The sequence below is a fragment of the Zonotrichia albicollis genome, chromosome 1 (genome assembly GCF_047830755.1).
Source record: "Zonotrichia albicollis isolate bZonAlb1 chromosome 1, bZonAlb1.hap1, whole genome shotgun sequence".
In the NCBI taxonomy this organism is placed as follows: Eukaryota; Metazoa; Chordata; class Aves; order Passeriformes; family Passerellidae; genus Zonotrichia; species Zonotrichia albicollis.
Genome location: NC_133819.1, coordinates 67,950,172 through 67,970,676, shown reverse-complemented (window position 1 = coordinate 67,970,676; position 20,505 = coordinate 67,950,172).

Here is a 20,505-nt window from a genome sequence, read left to right as displayed (position 1 = left end):
AGCAGAGAGGACATAAAGGAAAACAAACAACAATCTTTGCAGAGAAGCCTCTTTCATGCTGTACAATGGATGTGTATTTTTGTTGACCTACATTGTCCAATTTGCTGCATAAAGGGAAACAGTCTCTTGCCACAAAACTCAACCCTGCCACGCAGAGAAGGTGACAGCTCCACAGAAGCTCTGCTGTGTGACCTCTGAAGACCCCAGGAAAGACACTAGGGCTGTCCCTGAACTGATGTGCTGCCTGGGATATGGGGAGAAGCAATGTAATAAGCTGTTCCCTTCCAGCTCTGTAGCAAATCTCTTGGAAAAAGGAATAAAACAATCATAATGCAGGTACAGCCACCCCAGGATTCCTCACATGTTAAACGTTGATCTGAGAAGCATCTCTCTAAAATTTTAAACCCAGAGCAGAGGGAAATTTGAGACTCTTTCCATGCCTCCAATCTCTCCCACACATATTGACTCTCTGGATAGAGGTTCAAACATGGCTTTGAGCAATGACTTATCCCTTTCTTTTCTACAATACTTCTCCATAAGAATAATTTTTGCCCCTGCAATTAATTGCATTTATTAAGATAGCAGGTATTTTCATGGTATACTGACATGTTCCACAGGTTCTGCTAACTCTGACACTCATTGCACAATAACACTGTCAAAATAATACAGTAATATCTGCCAAAAGAGAGTAAATTTTTAAGGAAAAAGTACCCACCTATATCCAGGAAAGTGTAACTGTGAGAGAAACACAACAGCAGCTGAAGCTGCAGCTGAGGTTCTTTGCTCATTTTTTGAAGATGATTCATGGAGAAGATAGGAAAAAAAAGTCAAAAATTCAGTTGAATAAAAACTAGAAGCTGTTAAAAACACATTTGCCAAATAGGTAACAGATTCAATAAATAAATAATAACAGAGACAGCCCCAAACCCAAGCCAACCAAACAAAAAAACACCACCACTAAAGTCGCTCACGAAAAATAAAGGAAAAAGCTTAAATCCAACTCCGGTCTTGCCCACTATGTCTTTGCAGTTTCTATGTTTGGCTTGCTATGACTCACTGTCCAGCAGCTAAACCTGCCTGATGTTTTGGGAAAGGCTTCCCATCACCTCTGAGGCAGCTGCTCCCATCTGTCACACGGGTCTCCTGCTCCTCTGAGCAACACCAGCACCTCACTGCAGGAAGGAGCCATTTCCCCCACCCACCCAGAGCTCATCTGACCTATTCTTCCAGGAATATATAACCTGGTACAGATGAATCCCCCTCACAGCAATGCTATCTTCCCAGCTTTCTAAGCAGTGCTTTCACCTCACCTTGGCTATGCAAAATTTTTATGACTTAAAATGGCAGGAGATGTTACTTATTTGTCTGATTTCTCCTCCTCTCCTCCTGTGGGAGCATTCAAGGACAGAGTACTTGTTGGAGGCTGGGACAAAACAGTCTTATCTATAGCACATCGCTGCTTGAAAGCAAATATTGTTTCTAGCTTCTGATTCCCTTTTTCCCCAAGGTAAGTTTAACTCTCATTTAGTTTAGGCATTTAGTTTGCCTTTGCTTTGTTCCATCCCTAAAGTGCCTAAAAGCAAAACAGAATGCTGTGTCCCTATTCCCTCTTGGTGTGGAAAGATTTCTGCATTTTTATCCAGAAAGAAAAATGGAAATAAAAAACTGGGTGGTTTTGTTTTGGGGTTTTTATAAGATTTGTGATTTCTTTCCATTGTACTGGAAGAATCAAACTAACAGGGACACAACAGGAGTATCATAACAAGGAAATACGAGCTTCCTGAGGCTGAAGGTATGCTTGTAATGCCACTGTTTTTAAACTTGCTGCCATTTTTTTTCCATACAGAAATGTCCAATTGGAGTTTGAACACAGCTTACGCTTCTACTTAAACAACTGATTCAGTGAGATTTTCATCTTAAAACTTTCCAGATTCCTTGCGGGAGAAAGAAGAGTTTTATGCTTCCGTATCCACTGTCATTAGGTTACAATTCCAGAGCCATGCTCTGGAAAAGCCTACCACTCAAACAGGATATTAGATTCTCATTTCTGACAAGCACTGTTGAAAGGGGTGGGAGGAGAGGTGCGAAAGGGAACAGAAAGTGAGGAAGAAAACAAAAATATATATGGGCTTGTGCTTCCCAATAATAAAGTTGTAAAATTGTGAGATTTTAAGGAGATCATTTGGGACAAAGAAGGAAGGAGAGTAAGGGTGAGATTTATATGGTTTGGGGTTTTTGTTTTGTTCATCTTCATTAGTGTTACTCAATGTATATATGCAATGTACTTACCCACATCCAGAATTAACACATGACCATAGTAGCAATCAGTGCTTAATTCTTATACAGAATATATTTCACCATAGCAGTAAATCAGACAACAAAATGCAAAATTCAGCAAACAAGTCTCTTATCCTACGTATAGAAAAGGGATTTTTTTTGGTGAGGCAGGAAATGTAGTCCAGATTTCCTAATTTTCCAGATCAGTATGTGTACCTATAGACTGTTAAGCACTACAAAAATCAATGTTGTAATATGACAGTGGGAGTATCTTACAGCTTGTCCTTGAAAGATGTTTGTATTGACAGCAAACAGCCCAAAAGACAAAGCCTGCACCATGACAATTCCACAAAATCACTTAAAAAACCAAAAGGAGTACAATCCTCAGGGCTTCAAACCTTCCAAATTAAGGAATTGAAATCCCTATAAAATGTCTAACCCTGGAGGCTTTTTACTGTAGAATTATCACTGGTAAATATATAGATTATTTAATTAATCCACTTGGTTTTAAGTTGTCTGCTCTTTTATTTTCCTTCTGTGCCTCACTTTGGTGGTTTGAGCCCCCTGGCACCTGCAGGAATTGCTGAGAGGTGTCTGGTAGAAAGGATCAGAAGTTCACAGGCACAGGTGGATGTGGTGTGAGGGACCTCATCCCGACGTCTCAGTCCCATTTCCACTCAACACTTGCCCCTTGGATGCAGCCCTAAGTTCAAAGGCACACCCAAAGTGGCACCCCAATGGTGCAGTCTTGCCGGCTTTGCTTTTAATGAGATCAGGGTTTCACTAGGCTCTGGAGTCTGTGATTCAAATGCTCTCCTCACTGTTCAGTTAATGGGATCAGAGTAGCTCCATCTGTAATGTGCGGGTTGTCTCCTGGGTAATCTGCCTCAAGGAGATGAATTGAGAAGCTTACACCTTTAAATATGATGCAGTCAAGGAGAATTATAATTATTGCATGTATTAACACTGTGTACAAGGCCCAAATTACATGGTACAGAAAATATGGAATAAAATGGAATATTGCAATAGCCAATAGTCAGGAAAAAAAACCCTTATTTATTGAGCATAATCTATGCTCTTGGAAAACTTTGCTATGGAGAAAAGAAACATAAGATCCATTCTCCCTGAAACTACTGGAAGTCCTCTAGGGCCGTGAGGCAGATCATCATACTTAGCTTATACGTGGGAGTTGGAAAGAACTCCATCAGCTTATCCTGTCATTTCTTCTTCCTCTGGATCAGTCTTTTTCCTCACTTTAAGATCAGAGAGCAACTTCTGTCTCTTTTGCTGTCCAGCCTGGTTCATTCATTTAAGCACAGTTTAGTTAAAATGGTCATTTTCTTAGAGGAATGTTTCCAATAGGCACCCAAGCATTCTCTGTATTGGTAGAGAAAGGAAGAAGCTGAGTGCATTTGGAAAGTCATCTTTGATGCTGGCGATAGGACCTGAGTGCCCGGTTTATTTTTCTCTTACTGGGAAGTATGCATACAAATCCCTAAGCTTTTGAAAAAATGTAGCCCAAAGGCTTGACTTGTCAGTCTTAGCCTAAAGGAACGGAGGTGTCATCAGTTACAGATAGAGTTGTTGGCATTTAGCTATCAAACTACTTGATTTGCATGTATAAAGATTATTTCAACCTATAAACATTGGATCTCCTGGTGTTGCCCAAATTGAATACTAAGCACAAAGCCTTTCATACAAGATCAGGCTCCGATACCTCAAATAGCCTTCAGGAAACTGAGCATTTGCCTACTTAAAGCTGAAGTCAAAGACACTGGAAGCTGAAGAGAAATATATTTTAAAACATGGGCCTTAGTCCTATTTATTTGGCCCAATAAATGCTGTTATCTGACAGCACTGATTTTAACTGCTTCTTTCACCATTAAATCATTTAAATTCAGCACCACATATGAGACCAAATCCTCTTCAAAGAGATTTTCTTCCCATTACAAGCAGTTTAGGAATCATTGTAATTTCCATGGTAACAAAACTCCTACTATACCTACATTTCCCAGCTAATTCATTCTTTTATGTGAATTAAAATATAGCAATGGGAACTTGTATTTCTCTGCTTCAGAAATCTGCTCTGAAGAACAGAAACATCATGCTGTATTGCACGTGTGAGTAAGACACTTTCGTTGCTTTTTTGAGGATGCAGAATGAAGGAATTTTGAGAATTCCTTCATTCTGCATCAAATATTTTTTTTTAACCTGACTCTTACCTCATACCACACAAATGCCCAAGTTGCAATAATAAGCACCTGAAATTACCTGAACCCTTTCCAGTTATTCTAGTTTCAAATATTTTACTGAGGATCACAAACAAGCACATTAGGGACCAGCTTCAGAAAAGACTTGTGGTTGCAGTGAACCTGAGCATGCTGTGCAGTTTCATTGACATCACAGGGACAAGAGTGGAACACATCAAGTTTGGATGAAAGTTTCAGCTATAATGCATCTGTTTTTGAAAATTACAGACACTGTGTTTGTGCGAAGAGAAAAGAGGAACTCACAACGGCACTTTCAGACACAGATCTGTATGAATTTAAAAAGCCTGCAGAGGAGGTGGGATGCTGAATTAAAGAACTTGATATGGAAGTAGATAGCAGACAAGATACAAAATAGAGAAAACAGAGGAATAAGAGCTTTTAAGAAAGTTAAATGATTGCTCAAATCTCTCCTCCCCTTATCATTCCTGACCTCCCTTAAGTTAAGGCAGGCACAGTGAAAGATCTACACACTTTCTTCTTCTAATAATTTCCTCAGTAATCAAGGGGCGGAAGTTGTTAAGTGTAGTATGATCGGTCGGAAGAGATTTCCAACTCTTTGGCATTTGGCTCTTGTGCCAAGGATATAACTCTGTCTAATAGGAAGTCCACCCGACATGAGCAGGGAGTAGAGCTGAAGTAGCAATCAGCAGCTGATCGAGGCTGAGCACACTGGCCAGCTGAGCAAGCAGGAATTTCAACAAGGGGTTGCTGAGCTGTTTTAGACTAGCCCATGCATCTGATCCCACTGGCCCTGATAGCAGCTCTACGCCTTGGGGAAAATCCTGCAACTACTTGCAGGGCTGTACAAGGACCACAATGCAAGTAGATTGGGAGGTAGAATAAACAAGAGAGTGTCACAAGAAAAAAAGGTAACATTTTGGTAAGACCTGTATACTAGGAAATGGATTGGATTACTTGGTGGGACAGAAAGCTGAGGAAATGTGATCCCTCTTGCTCATTCTGCCATGTTCTTCTACCTCCCACCACGAGTAAGTAACATGTGGGTGGATAAGTGGATCCTCTGGCTTGGTTTAATGCCAGCAATGAGAACATTTGTGAAGCAAAGCCAAGCATGCTGGCAAACATCCATCGATCATTCTTTCCTTCATTAAAGTCCTCTCACCTTGTGAGAAGAAATTGATTACGCTACCATAGACGCTTCCTCCAGCACTTCAAAGCCTGCAGAGGTGGAAGCTGGATTTGGGCCATAGTGCCTGGAGCCTTCAAGAGTTAATTAAACATAATAGTAACCTATATATTTACAGGTCCCTTTTTGATGACAGCAACAGAATAGAGGTTAACCCCACTTTTCAGGTTCTCCCTCAGGATTTGTTTGAACTTTGCTCTTCTTGCACCTCTCCATCAGGCATGAACTGAGTTCTGCAAGTCAGAGAGGAATGAGTGCTGAATATCCAGCTGCAGACATGAGCCACAGGGGCAGAAAGACTGAGTGATTTGCCAGAGGTTATATGTGAAAACTGTGGCAAGGTGCAGTTGTATTATCTCATCCTCTTTTTTTTTCCTCACAAATTCCCTGCCACCCTCCCTCTTCTGTGATGAATCATGAAAATACCAATACATAACTAAGAATAAATGACATGTAGGCACTGGCTGAAATTCTGCAAAGCACCTTACTGCTGCTGAGGTGGCAAAGAATGAGGAACAGAAATCCTGCAGGTTTACTAGTCCTAAATGCAAACAGCATTTATTTAAGCTTCCACATAAAGATCAACTAAGCAGCTTTAAAGACATCACTAAAACCTTCAAGCTGCATAACAGTGATGAAAAATTGACTCGGAATCAACATGCTGCACTGTGCTTACTAGCCCTGACAAGGTGGATAAAAATAGTAAGGAGACAATGGTGACGTCAATCAAAGACTGGGTGAGCCAAAGAGTTTTGCAAATACTCCCACGTGGAATGAGTCAGAGATGGAGTAGAGAGTTTGAGAAACACAAGGCAAGCAAAATCTCTTTAAAAGAAGTTTCACTGTGTGCTCAGAAGACATAGAAAATTTAAATTTAAAACAATAGGGAAATGTTGAAAAAAGGGGGGAAAAAAGAGTCCTGAAGGTGTTTCAGTCCACTGGCATGGTGAGAGATTCTTTTATAATTTTCTTCCATGAAAGCTTTCCAAATAAAATGCTGGATGTGATAAATAAATCCAGATCTTTAGGCAGGATAAATTTCTCAGCTGACATTTGGCAACAAGAAACCTGATTCCTATGCTTTCATGTGAGGATGCGATAGGCAGCCTGCAGGATCTGGTACAGAGTATTGATGTTTCCTATCAGAAGATAGGGACAAGTTTGGCAGCTGATGGACAGACTAATGTGACATTATGTGGTAGTGCAGGGAAGAAAATAAAAAGGCATTTGCAGCCAATTGGAAATTATGAGAGAATTTTGGGAGGTAGATGGTCATTAAGTTATTTAAATGTTTTCCTAAAACAATGGCAGTAAATTAAAAAAAGGAAAAAAGTAAAATTTTAAAGCCAGAAAGTGAGTATTATATCTCTCTAAACATGCCAAGCAACAAAAATGTCCTGAGATTTATAGGAGATGGTATTTTTACATGTAGCAGTCTAAGGTCTCATATACATGCCAGTTTCAAGACCTTTATGTTTACTTTGGAGAAATGTAAAACAATCAAGTTTTCATAAATCTCTAATTCTGAAAATCCACCAAAAAATGTTTTTGCAACATTTGAAGACCTTGACCGTTATAGAAATACACAGCTTCTTGACAACATCAATAAAGATCTCTTGGATTAAAGGTGTCAGGAGTGATGTTTCCTTTTTAAGCTCATTACATCCGTGAGTTTGATTATCTTGATCCACAGGGCATAAAGACCCTGCATTTGCATGCAAAGTAATCAAAGCAAGTATTTGCCTATCTTCATTAGGCCTGGGACCAATCTTCTTAATAACTCCATGCAAATATCTTTCCTTTTTTTCCCATCAGGAGAGGTGCATGAATATGGTGCAACACACAGGAGCTCCAAATGACAGCTCATGTCACAATAAATATCTTTCCTAAGGTAAGGAAAGAAGTTTGTTTCACAAAACTTTTATCCACTCTGATACTCTGATTTTTTTCCCCAAGTCAGGCCTTTCCCCCCCAGGTACATTTTTTTCAGCAGGTTTTACGAACTTTGAGGTCTGCGTAATCCAAAATTTACACAATTTTGTCCTGAAAAAGTTCCCCACAAATAACCAATCTCTTTTCCATTTCAGAATTGATTCTTCTTTGTAAAAGGCTCACAGTCTTTTCTTTATCTTTGACCACTTGTGGAGTTGGGTCTGAAGCTGGAAAACAGAACAACTCTAAGGGAATATCTAAGAGACAACTTTTGTCTTTTGTTTTTTTTTTCCTCTGCTATATATTCTTCATCTTTTGCTTATATTTCTTTGATGTTTCAGTCTTTTGCAACTGTTGAGCAAGGAAGATTAAAGCCATTATGGCTTTATTAAAAATTCAGTGTTCTTTGCCACTCCTTTCCTGTTTTTGACTGAAAAGTCAGCCAAAACTAAGATACTATCTGTGGGTAGGAAACATCTGAACTGAAAATGCTGTAGTCTCTAATGGTTATGAGGAAAACCAAATATTTTGGTATACACGCAGCCTAACTATTAGGTCTTTTAAAAACAGCAAGTACTCACTTGCAGTGGAAGATACATCCTCATATTATATATGTAGTCATACACCAATTCTTGAGAGTCCTTTATATGGCAGAACAATGAGAAATTCCAATAAAGACTCAAAAATACTAATATTTTTCCTTTTAACTTTTGGAATGAATGTAAAACAATGTTTAACTTTCTTTATGCTAAGTTTTTTATGCTAAGTTTTACCTGTGTGAAATGATTTTAACCTACCTCGACCAGAATCATAAAGTGCTGGAAAATCATAACTGCTATCATATTATGATTTTGGAAGAAGAGTTAAGTACCAAACCATAGTTTAAGGAAAGATACATAGGCCTCATTGACTGATCATGTCAGAACAACTTTAGTGCTTCCTGTTGCAGGTTTTGGCATACCTGAAGGCTTCGGTTGAAGGTGGAAGCTTCATTTTGGCCTGGGGATAGCCTCTGAAAGATGCAGCAACTCCACAGCAGAATAATGGCTTATCTGCACTGCTAATTTAAATACCAGAAGGCTGTGGCATGTCAGTGTAATACTATGGTGAAGATACTTGGGGAATTACACAATTACACGTGCCCCACTTAATAATGTGACTCGTTAGTCAACAGAGCCTTTGCTGGTGGGAATTGTCTGCATCTGCCTTCATGGAAAAAGTCTTACTTCTTATCTAACTATGGAAAAGAGAGATATTGTTTTATTCAGTAAGACTGATGCCATCATTTAAATGGTGACAGCTGGAGGATTTCTGGGTGAAATCTGACAATGATTACCATGAAATCCAGTGTTCAAGCAAAAACGATTGCCCATATTTTATATCTATAACATACAAGGATACAGGCTATATCTGACTAGCTTCTTTTGACAAATCAAAAGTTTACTATTCAGTATAGTAACAGTGCTGTAAAGTGTCATCAGGACAAGGGCATTAGGTATTGCAATGTAAATGTCCACATATAATCTGACTAATGCATGTATTTTGTAAGCAATTACTATCGTTTGTCCTTTGACAGGGCTTTCTGAAACATTACAGAGAAATGAAGAATACTTTTAATTTGTACTGTATTAAATTATACTTGTATTAATTATTAAATAAAGATTATTACTAAAACTTAATGAAAGAAACTATCATTATTATATCTGCCACAAATAAAAAATCTACCTATTGCATTGTAAAGATGATGCCATCCATTAATTAGTTTATAGACCCTCAAATCTAAGGGAGTGCCAGAAATTTCCATGATTTCCCTGACTCTCACATATATGCAAGGTTTCTGATGAAGTCGAAAGATATGTGCTGTGTGTTAATTTGAATGCTTCTGTATGTACTTCACTCATGTAATATTTTCCCCTTTCCAGTCTATTGCAGAAAAAGCATCTGACCGTGTTGGGCAGGAGATGCACCCATTGGGCTGTCCACAGAGGAGGTCCAAGGGCATGGAGATCCGTGGTGCAGAGAGTGAAGTCAAGCCACTTGCTGAAACCTGCTGGCTTGTGCAGCTAAGCTCTAGGGTAGTTTTTTCTTCTAGAGGACAGGAGAGGTTTTTTAGGTGGACATACCTGCAAAGCTGTGTATCACTGCCCACAAAACTGGCACGGACACAGCATCAGCAAGTGCTCTCTGCACTTGGGATTGTTGTGTTCTCCCCTAGACCGGAGGGGTCCCCACCGGTCTAGGGGAGAAATCTACGGATCTCATTTCACTGGTCTTTCTGTCTGACAGTTACTTCTCCTCCTTCGTTGCACAGGCCCCGGGGGATTCACCCTTACTAAAAAAATTCAAAAATGTGCGTGTAGGACATGCAGCTTTCCAATCTTGATGTATTCATAAAGTCATACAAATACTGTATGAGTATGTGAGGTACTTGTCAGAGAGACAGTTTCAGTTAAAATAGCTGACATACATATCTGGATAGACAGATGAACTGTGCTGGGGTGAAAAGTATAATCGTGCTTTTAATATTCATGATACAAGTACACCGCGACACAGGTCTTTGGGGACAGGACAATACAGAGCCAGATATGTTCAGAACAGTTGGATGTCACTGGACAAACACATGATGTGATCCCAGAAGCTATGCTTCTCAGGACATTATTTTCTTATAGGGACAATGTCCTTGATCCTAAATAACTGCAGGTTTTAAGTGAATAGCATGTCAGTACTTTCCACTGAAATCATTTGACATGACAACTTTAAAATACACAAAACATATTCTGCTGAAGAGGAAATTTACTAACTACTGGAGCCCAAAAAGAAATACTTAATAAATAAATATCTGGTAGCATCTTATGTGGATTAAAAATACGCAAACACATATATATGCACGTGTATATGTAATAGTAGACACAAAGGCATATAGAAAACTAAATATATAAACATATGCATATTTACATAAGATTCCTACACATTATTGACAAGAGCAAACTATTCAGAAGGTAACAGGTTTACTTATAGCAAAAAAAATTTCTATCACTACATTTTACTTGCTCTTGCTTTATTGCCTTGTCTGTCTCCTTGAAATGTTCCTTTGTATACTGGTAAAAACCAATCTCATATTTCTTGGCTGCTGATTGGAAAATCTAGCAACTAACCTGTTTGAAAACATGAATGATCTGGTCTTGTAAGTCAACATAGTGGGAGCTGCAGGTGCTGAGCAAATGAAGAGTTAGTGTAAAGAAGCCTAAGTAGAGGTATCTCTGTCTCAAGGTTTTAATATGGTAACTGACACCAGGCTATCAGATCTTGGACATCTGTTTGACAGTTTTGACTTGTAATTATTATGACGAATCCTTAAACAAACAGATCATAGTAGACAGTGGAAAGTAGACTAGGATAAAGTAGAATCTGGTCTGTTACTAGGGCTTATGTGTGTAGGAGGAATCGACAAATACTTTTGTGTTTTTTTAAATAAACCAGCATTTTTTCTGCTCTTCTACCTACTGAAAGCATACAGTGCATTTGGCATTGCCATTTTAAACCCTGAATTATTTGGTAGAATTAGAACCTCAAAGCAAAAGATGCTATTATTGCTTTGACTATGATGCATTTACTGTGGCACATACTTGTAAAATGAAGAGCCTAAAGTAATACTCCTAACACCCTATTCAGACACTCAGACATAAGCAGACTGAAATCAAAGCACCCGTTGCTCTCCTTTAATTCAATAGGATTTGTGAGAGTAGGACATGTTAAGAATATAAGGCTGTTTTTACTTTGATTCCTTAATAAACAGACTTAGATTCCCAACTGGAAAGCTGTAACTTATGTGCATAGCAAGGAGGTTAAGGTGACGCAGGGTTAAGGTGGGAAGGCATCAGAAGTCTCTTTGCTCTGTTTCAACCTTCTGAAATTTGATGCCATTCACCAGAGGTCTCCTAAGTGTAAAAGTTTGTCTCCTCTTGTTATATTGCCACCTGCTCAGGGAAACGCTAATCCATTAAGGTCAAGCAGCTCTGAGAAGGTGCTGCAGTGCCTGGGGCAGACTCTTGAGTTTCACTCCTAGCAGCTGCAGGAAGATGAAGTCAGGATGGTCCTCGTTACTGAAATTAGACAGATCAGGAAGTAAACAGAGCTTGCCTTTCATCTGATCTGGCTTTGAGATGGGAAAGGTTGGGGAGGGGGGCAGAGCAGAGGGTGAATTCCTCTTCTAATTACTTTATGGGTCAGTTCTCCAGACTTTGTGTCAATGTCAGACATGCATAATCTTTTTTATTTTTAAATGAGAGAAAAGGAAAAAAAAATCTCATTAACTACTGAAGATTTTAGGGTTTACTATCATTTAGTTCTCAATATCATGACTTTCATGGGGATTATTATGTTTTCCTTTGGGAATGAGCAGCCAACAGATCTAAGACAGGGGATGAGCCATAATTTCTGCAAAAACTTCTTTCCCCTTTACACAATGAAAACTTTTCCTTTTGTGTTCCTTCCTTGGCTTCTTTTCTCTGAAGTGGATTTGAGGACTATGAAAGGCACTGGCCTCTCAGTACAGGCTGGAGCTCTCTTTTTTTCACACCTGAACTGCTGGGATAGCAGCCCTGTGAGACCATCTCCTCCCCACAGATCTAAAGGGACAGACACCAGCTACAGAGGGGTCACATGCCACCTCCATAGCAAAGGCTTCCCACTCATCTCCTGTCTTTGCTGCCCATGCTAAAGACCACCCTGCACAAACCACAGCCCCTCTAGGAGGGCATCGTCACCTTGTCGAACTCCCTCATTTACAGATGGGGACTTTGAAAAAGAGCAAAAAACCTGAATGTTGGAGGATTGTAGAGGAGCAGTGCCTCGTGTACTCAGCATGAGCTATAACACGTAGCAGCAGTTCAGATGTGCTCCAGCAAATGAATGAACCAGACTCAATCTTGTTTTGTCTCACTGAGAGCCAGTATTGTCTGGGATCAGCTGGGGCAAAAGCAGACTTTTCAACACCTTTTTTGGTAATGTAGGCTGTGATTATATGAATTCCATAGGCACAGGCAGGCTTATTGCTGCAGTCTCCACTTCTCACACACCCACTTGGAGTCCTATTTTCACATTTTTAAGAGCCGCTTTAGAGAGCTGTGATAATCCAGGGGATTAGTGAGAGCCAGAGGGGAGCCAGACACATGATGCCCCACAACTGAAACATGCAGATGCTTTGCTTTGGTGTGATAAGGTGCAATGAAGCTTTTTAAAACCGAGGTGAGGGAGCGTTTTGTAGAGCACTGCAGCATCTAGAGTCTTCAGAAGACAAGATGCTGTGAAGACAGCTGGTCAGCCATTTGATTCAATTAATTTTTTCCCCCCTTGATTCTGCTCAGCCAAAGTACTCTTCTTCACCTTCCTCCACACCTCTTCTCTCCCAGTTTATGGGGCAATGGGGGTAAGAAAACAAACTGTATTTTTCATATGGTATCCCCAATGAGATGGAAAGACATCTTCCTCCAGAATCAGTTCTGTCTCCATTACATGTAACCAGAAGGAGCCTTTTGACGGGATGAATATAGGCATATTCTACGGTCCTCTTTTTTCCTCTGACTTGTAGCAGGTGTTTCTCCTAGAGCCAATGGTTTAATTTGAAATTTTCTCTCTTATTCTAAACTAGGCAAGATTCTCAAGTGCTTGTCTTTCCCTCTGTAAATTCTCTGAGTGTTTCTCCACGAGACAAATGCATGTAGTAACATTTCTTTCTGCATAATTGCTTCTCAAAGTATATACAGGAAATCTCCAATGTGCATGCAGATGCAAAGAATTACATATTTAATCATACATCTGTATGTCCCTATACATATATGTACAACTACCTGAGTGACCAGAACATTCACTTGGCAATTTTCTTTCATGCTAGAAATTTGTATGCACCCAGTTGATGTCAGTTATGTCATTAGGCTCGGATGAGGATTATCTTGTGGTGAGCATTTTATAGCTATCAGAGGAGAAACAATCTCTAAGCAAAGTAGTTCCAACCTGCATAGTACAAAATAACTGGATAAGGTTAGGAAATAAAACTTTTTTCTTGTTGGAAGATGCATTTCTCTAATACTATGTTGAAATTTCTTTTCTTACCTGACATTAAGAAAGCACAAATATTTACTGGCACTTGAAGTCAGCAATTCATAAATTCACCAGAAACTCTTAGAGTTTGTTTGAATTTCCAAGGATGCACATCATCAGGATTGTTTAAAAATGTTTGAAAATATAACTCACTGATTACAATAAGTCTGCAGACCACAGATCACAAAGTGTGTTCTAAGGTGCCATCCAGATATGTCCACAAGTCCTGCAGATTGAATTTTTAACAAAAAAAAATCCTAACTAAGCAAAACAGTGGTAAAATACCATCACAGATGCAGATCCTGAAGCCAAACATGTTTGGTTTGCTCTTAGAATCCATAGAGATTGTATTCTAAAGGAAGTTATTGGAAACTACCTTTCAGACTTGTGCAGCTCTGGACCACAATGCCATCACATGCTACAAATCTCAGAGTGATGAATAGGATATTGAGTGACATTACTGTCTTCTTCTTTGTGATACTTTTACACTGTTTTATCTTGGCTTTTTCCCCCAACATTTCCTATTTCTACGTCTCACATCTCAGCTGAGAGTCGTAATAGTTAAGATAGGGACTACTGTGGAGTCACTGCTTATGTGTGTAAATAATTACTGGGGGTTTTGGTTTTATTCTGCATAGTTGTGAAAACAGGTCTTGAAATCTCAAGATTTTTTATTAAATAGAATTTTTGGGGGGATTTTGGCCAGCCTAACTTTTCTCCACCCTCTGCTTGGCAAACCATCTTGTCTTTGGGATACAGTTGGAAGAGATCTATTAAGATTAGTATAAATGTTGCTGGAAAATAAACACTTCACTCGATTTTTTATATTATTGCATCAGACAAGGACACTCTTGCTAACTGGATCCTATTCCTGCACTGCCAGTTTTAGTTAAGAAGAAATGTAAGCAGTACACAGTTGGGATTTTCTCATTGTGATTAAACTCATAGTTATTCAAATGGGATCTAGAGGAGATACATTATTCAGTATATATACTTCTAGGTATAGTTCTTTCCTTGGTGCAAGTCTTTGCCTCTTGTTACTTTGGCACAGTCCTAAAATCAGTATTTAGTCAAAAATGCTAAGTGAATTCTAAAAGAGCATCCAGTCAGGACCAGGCACTGTATGAATATTTTTAAAACAATGACAATAAACCACCAAACTAACCAGAAGCATTGTTGGAATAGATCAATTATTGTAAATAAACTGCTTCTGACATGAGCTAAAATCTGTAAAAATAATGTTTCACAATAGTCTCACATCAGCAGATCTCTTCAAGATGCTCTTTTTAAATCTGCAATATCTTGGTTTCAAACTCCCTGCAGAATAAGGGATTATCTCTCATTTTAATGTTCCAAAGGTACAGTACCACATATTCTTTCAAGAGTCACTTGACAAAGAGAATAGAAGATGTTAGGCCCTTTATGAAGTGGAAAGCTTTAAAAAGCTCTTATTATTATTCTGCAAAATGCAAACACAGCTCATGAGAGGTCTCTGTTAGGAAGTGATTTGCATCTCTTGGAATGATTTAAAACTGACGAAGAAGACAACTTGAGTGACTTCTTACCCACTGTGGACCTCGAAGGCTTAGGCAGAAAAGGAAGTTAAATATTGAAATGGTTTTGCTATTCAAAGACACAAAAGCTGATCTGATATTTAGGCCTTCCATCCCTGCTTCTGGGCCTTTGTCACTTTATCATCTGTGACCTTGACTCAGGGAATCACTGATCTCCATTTTATCAACAGCCAGTGGCTGCACAATCTCTGGCTAATATTGACAGCACATGGTGCAGCTTAAAAAATTGCACTGTCTCACTTCTCAAGAAGTTACTTATTTTTAAAGTTTGTTTTATCTACTTGACACATTAAAATTTTCTTTACAATGAATTTCACATAGCTCTAGGACAGCAAGCTGGGTTCAGTGACAGAATGATGGGAGAGCAGATAAATAAGGGAGGTTGTAGAGTTGACTCTGGGAGCTCAGCATTTGTTAAAATATTCTAAAGAACAAAAGACTTTCCTGAATTGAATAAACAGTAAATGGGAATCAAAGGCAAATAACAGCAGAGAACACATTTAGAAGGCTTGTTTTCCTTATAGAAGATCAACATACCAACAACAAACCCCACAATTTTAGATAAAATTTAGTGTACACCAAAATTAATATCTTTTACAGAGAAGTCCATAAGAAATGCTACAAAAACATGTGGAGGATCAACAAGTTCTTTGATCATTAGGTACGACTCAGTAATCTGAAGAGGTACAAGGTGATAAACCAGATTCTTAACAGGATTCACTGACACTACTATTTGTTATATAACACAATATGATGTAAATGAACCAAAAGTTTTAGCATATTATGCTCCTCTAGAAGAATAGGGTTTATCTGTGCCATCTGTGAAATCAACACAAGCTTCACCTTTGACTTGGTAGAAGCAGAATAAAGCCAGTAAGGACAGAGAAGAAACAAAATGCGAGCTTGATCATTCACACGGATGCTGGAGAAATGACCTACCTAAATTATCACACAAAGAGCTCCAAAGCAGCTCCAAAACTAAAAGCACATATAAAAAAGATTGTGTAAAGGCCATTGAGTCATGGACACACCATGTTCCAGTTTTGTCTCCTTTGGGCCTGCCACACCCAGCCTGGACCTCCATCCATCAGCCGCAGACAGTGATGCCCATTGAAGTCAGCATCAAGGATGCCCCTGACTGCCACGGGACCATATTTTATGCAGTCACAGTTGTCTACACAAAATTTGAAGTTTCCCCCTTCAGTCTTCCACTTCCTGTCTTGTATGGCAGTGCATTTTGAGGTAAACTAGGACTGATGGGAGCCACTGGAATATTTTTCAGTACCCCTTTTTTTGGTGGAGTTGCATTCTTCTGGCAGCGGTACCCAGAGATGCAGAGGAAACCCTATTTTAACCAGGAATTTTGTATCACTGTGGTTTAAGAGCCAAAATAAAGGAGTCCATAATTGGTAGGCTGACAGTGATTGCAAAGGGATGAGATATTACTGCTTCTCCTTATTTGAGATTGAATCCTTATTTTAGCAAGGTGACAAAGATCAGTTTCCTTGCAGTTTGGAAGATAATGTTCACAGAATCACAGAATCACTGAGTTGGAAAAGACCTTCAAGATAACGAAGTCTAACCCATGCCATAACACTTCAACTAAACCATGGCATCAAGTGCCACATCCAGGCTTTTTTTAAACACAACCAGGCATGGTGACTTCACCACCTCCCCAGGCAGACCATTCCAGTACTTTATCACTCCTTCCATAAAAAAACTTTTTCCTAATATCCAACCTATATTTCCCTTCGAAATTTCAGTTATTTTGGGCTTTGGTAACATGCTAAATAACACAGAGGTGTTCTGAGCTTTGTTAGTCACTTCTAGGGACTACAGCAAACAAAATTAGTAAATAATAATAATAGTGATCAGTGGTTCCTCTTAAAAAAATTAAATGTTCAGAAAAGCAAAGAAGAAAGGCATTCTGAAGTTTATGTCCACAGTGTCAGGTGAGAAAAAATAACACATGGAAAATTCAACATAACAAAATTTTAACTCCAGATGGACCAGGATGTAGCCTGCAACTTCACAGACAAGCTCAAACTCTCTTGGATTACATGTCTAGGAATTTAGTGGCCATGTCTGGGTAATTGAGAATAAAAACAGTGTCTTCTTGGCAACAAGCGTACAATAAAGCCTCTGTTACTACACTCATTTTTCCTTCTTATGCTGAGCTTCTTGCTCATATCTGATTCATGCTGAAAGGCTAAGGATGTGCACTAAGATCAGAAAGCAGCATGCAGGAGCAAGGATGTTTCTTTTGCAGAGGAATGGCACTGCATTTAATAAATGTCCTCAGCCTTAGTTCATTCAAAAGCATTTCATAATGAAGCCCATTGTTTAATCTTCTCTCCTCCCATAGTTAATAATATTCTAATTAAAATAATTATTATTTCTTAGCATTTACATAACACTATATATCTTCAAAGCATTCTCTAGCTATGAATCACACTGCTCACAATTTAACTTATAGAACTAGCTAGGATTTCCCTGCAAATTTTTTGAAAGAAAAACATTTTTTTAAAGTCCTGATTTTATGATGTGGAGTAGTATAATTAGCTCATATTTGAACCTGAATATCTTTCAGTTTGACAAAGTAGCCTAGTTCCTTAGAAAAGATAAGGACCACAGCCTGTCCATCTGTGGCATCCAAACAGCTCAGAGGAATACTGAATTGGGCCCAAAAGTGATAGGTAGATTTGGTCCAACAACTTGAAATAGAATATTTAGTTGATTTTTTTAAAAAAACACTTTCACAATTATGAAAAATTAAAATCCAGAAAAAAACCAGAATAGCACAGAGAGGCATTTTCAATGTAGTAATTTAGAACACATAGATTTTGAAGTAGTGGATTTTCCCTCGATAAGAATGTCCAAGTTTTCATCATCTCCATTAAGTGCAAAATGATGAGAGAGTATTGAGCTATTTTCCTCACCTCTAACCATTTGCTGTGTGAACCAGGGTCTCAGAAAGCAAACAAGGAAATCATTGTCTCCAGCTGAAGAAGGAGCACAAAGAAAGAGAAAATTATGTTATTAAATAGGGAAAGGCCAATGGTGGGATTCAGGTGTCCAAAATTTAGATGCACGTAAGTACCTTGCCAGCACAGGAACACAAGACTGTTCACCCATCCTTGGTCACCAGTGGTCACAGAGGGAGAAGGAGGTTTACTGGTGGTCTCTGTACAAGATGCATGACTGACATAGGGGGGTCAAAATCTTCCCAAGAATGTCTGTTTCACTTCACTGAGCGCTGAAGAAGCTCTTTATCGTAGGTCAGACCTCTGAGTTGGCTCTAGGTAGACAAGATTAATCCCTTTTGGATGAGGAAAAGTGGCTCATTTGGCTTTGCTTTTAAAGAAACTTGTGTATTGACCAAAAAGACAAAGTTTCCTTTCTTTTAAATTTGTGCTACCTCTGACCTCCCCACAGAAAGCCACGGCTTTTCACCTTCTGCTGGCCTCTCTGAGAGGCACACAAGCTTGGGTTTGGGCCATAGATGGTATTAAGCCATTAAGTTTAACAATAAACTGGATAATCTGCCAAGAAAATAAGCACTGCTGCATTTAACTTCATAAGAGATGGTTACTCCTGGACTATGTATATTAATGAGTTTTGAATGAGTGACGTTTGATAAAATATTCACCATCTCTTCAACTTTCTTTCATTTCTTTTCTTGCTGGAGCCCTTTCTTATTTGAAAATTAATTATGCACACCATATTTAACCAGGGTGAAAATGAGACTTACATGGAACCTTTCCAGCTCTTCATTACATATTTAATTGTTAAAATAATCAAGCTATCCATCACACATTCTGCCACCCAGTCATCTGTCACCTTGGAATCAGTCAAAAAGAACATAGGAAGAGAAGTGTAGAAACAGAAATTTCACATTTCTTGATCTGAACAATTTTGCTGTTGGGAGGAATGGCCTTAACATGGCATATCTGTATTGTATTTGCAAAAAATAACAAATGCCATCTTCATGGCACCTTCTGTGCTTTGGGTTTTCTCCCACAAAGCCCTAAAAACTATCACCATGTTATAGAAAAGCTCTTTAGCACAGAATAAGTTAAATTCCTGTGTCTTCTCATGGATTTTAGAGCCTGGCTAAAAACGCTTTACAAAGTGCACAGTGATCTGGCCAGCATGTAATAATAGCTGCATACTGTGGGATGCTTTTCATCCCACAGTATGCAGCTGTGAACTTCACCAAAATGCTAGGAAACACAGATCTTGCTTAGTGGATGGTGAAACAGAAACTCTAGAGCAGCATCAGGCTACAGTGGTAATCCATCAAACATAACAAGGCATTGTGTGGAGCTGAGTCCTTTTGTCCCAGAAAGCCAAAGGCAAATATAGGAAGAAGGATGAAACCTCCTCCTCCTGAGTTTGACCACAGTGCTCCTTTTACCAAGACTTTTACATTCTAAGATCTGCATGAAGTCTGCCGGGGTGCTTCATTTAAACACGGGGCTCAGTGCTGCAGGATCAGGAGCCCTCATGATGCAATTAATGCACAATATTTGAAAATTGTAAAGTACAAAGAATTCATGGACTTCAAATGGACCCTTGGATTTTTAGAAAGTAGAAGACTAAAGGTGTGAAGAGGAACAAAGTTATTTTACTTACATGGATGTCATTCCCTGACTATCTCATATGCTAAATGTTCATAATGTGGCCAGGAAAACAATATTGTACACAATATTTTTAAAATATAGGTATATTTCAGTAGCCATAAAAATATAACCTGGTTTCAATTCACAAAGGAGCATAGATGAGGTGCAAGTTTAAACTTTTCATATTTTACTGAAATTTTATTTCACTGTGTTCTTTGCTAGAGACAAAAGGATCAAAAGGAATATCTAATTCTTACAGTGAATCCCGCAGAGGTGAGATTTTCAAAGGCATTTTGGTGAGAACCGAGCTGCCCAGTTAGTTTATTTAAGCTCAAATCTCACTGTGTATTTCTCTATAAATAAAGCATGATTTCAATTTAATACTCAGTTTTACATAACAAAGAGTGGGCTTATAACTAGGCAGGTCCAATGGAGCTCAGCAAAACTGTAGCTTTAAATTATTATTATTTAATTCTTTAGCAGTCCCTAGCAGTAATTGTGCATTGCCCTGTGGTCTAAAGGGAAAATAAGCTTTCTCCTATTTCATACACAAAGGTAGAACAAATACTATTAAAATCTAACTG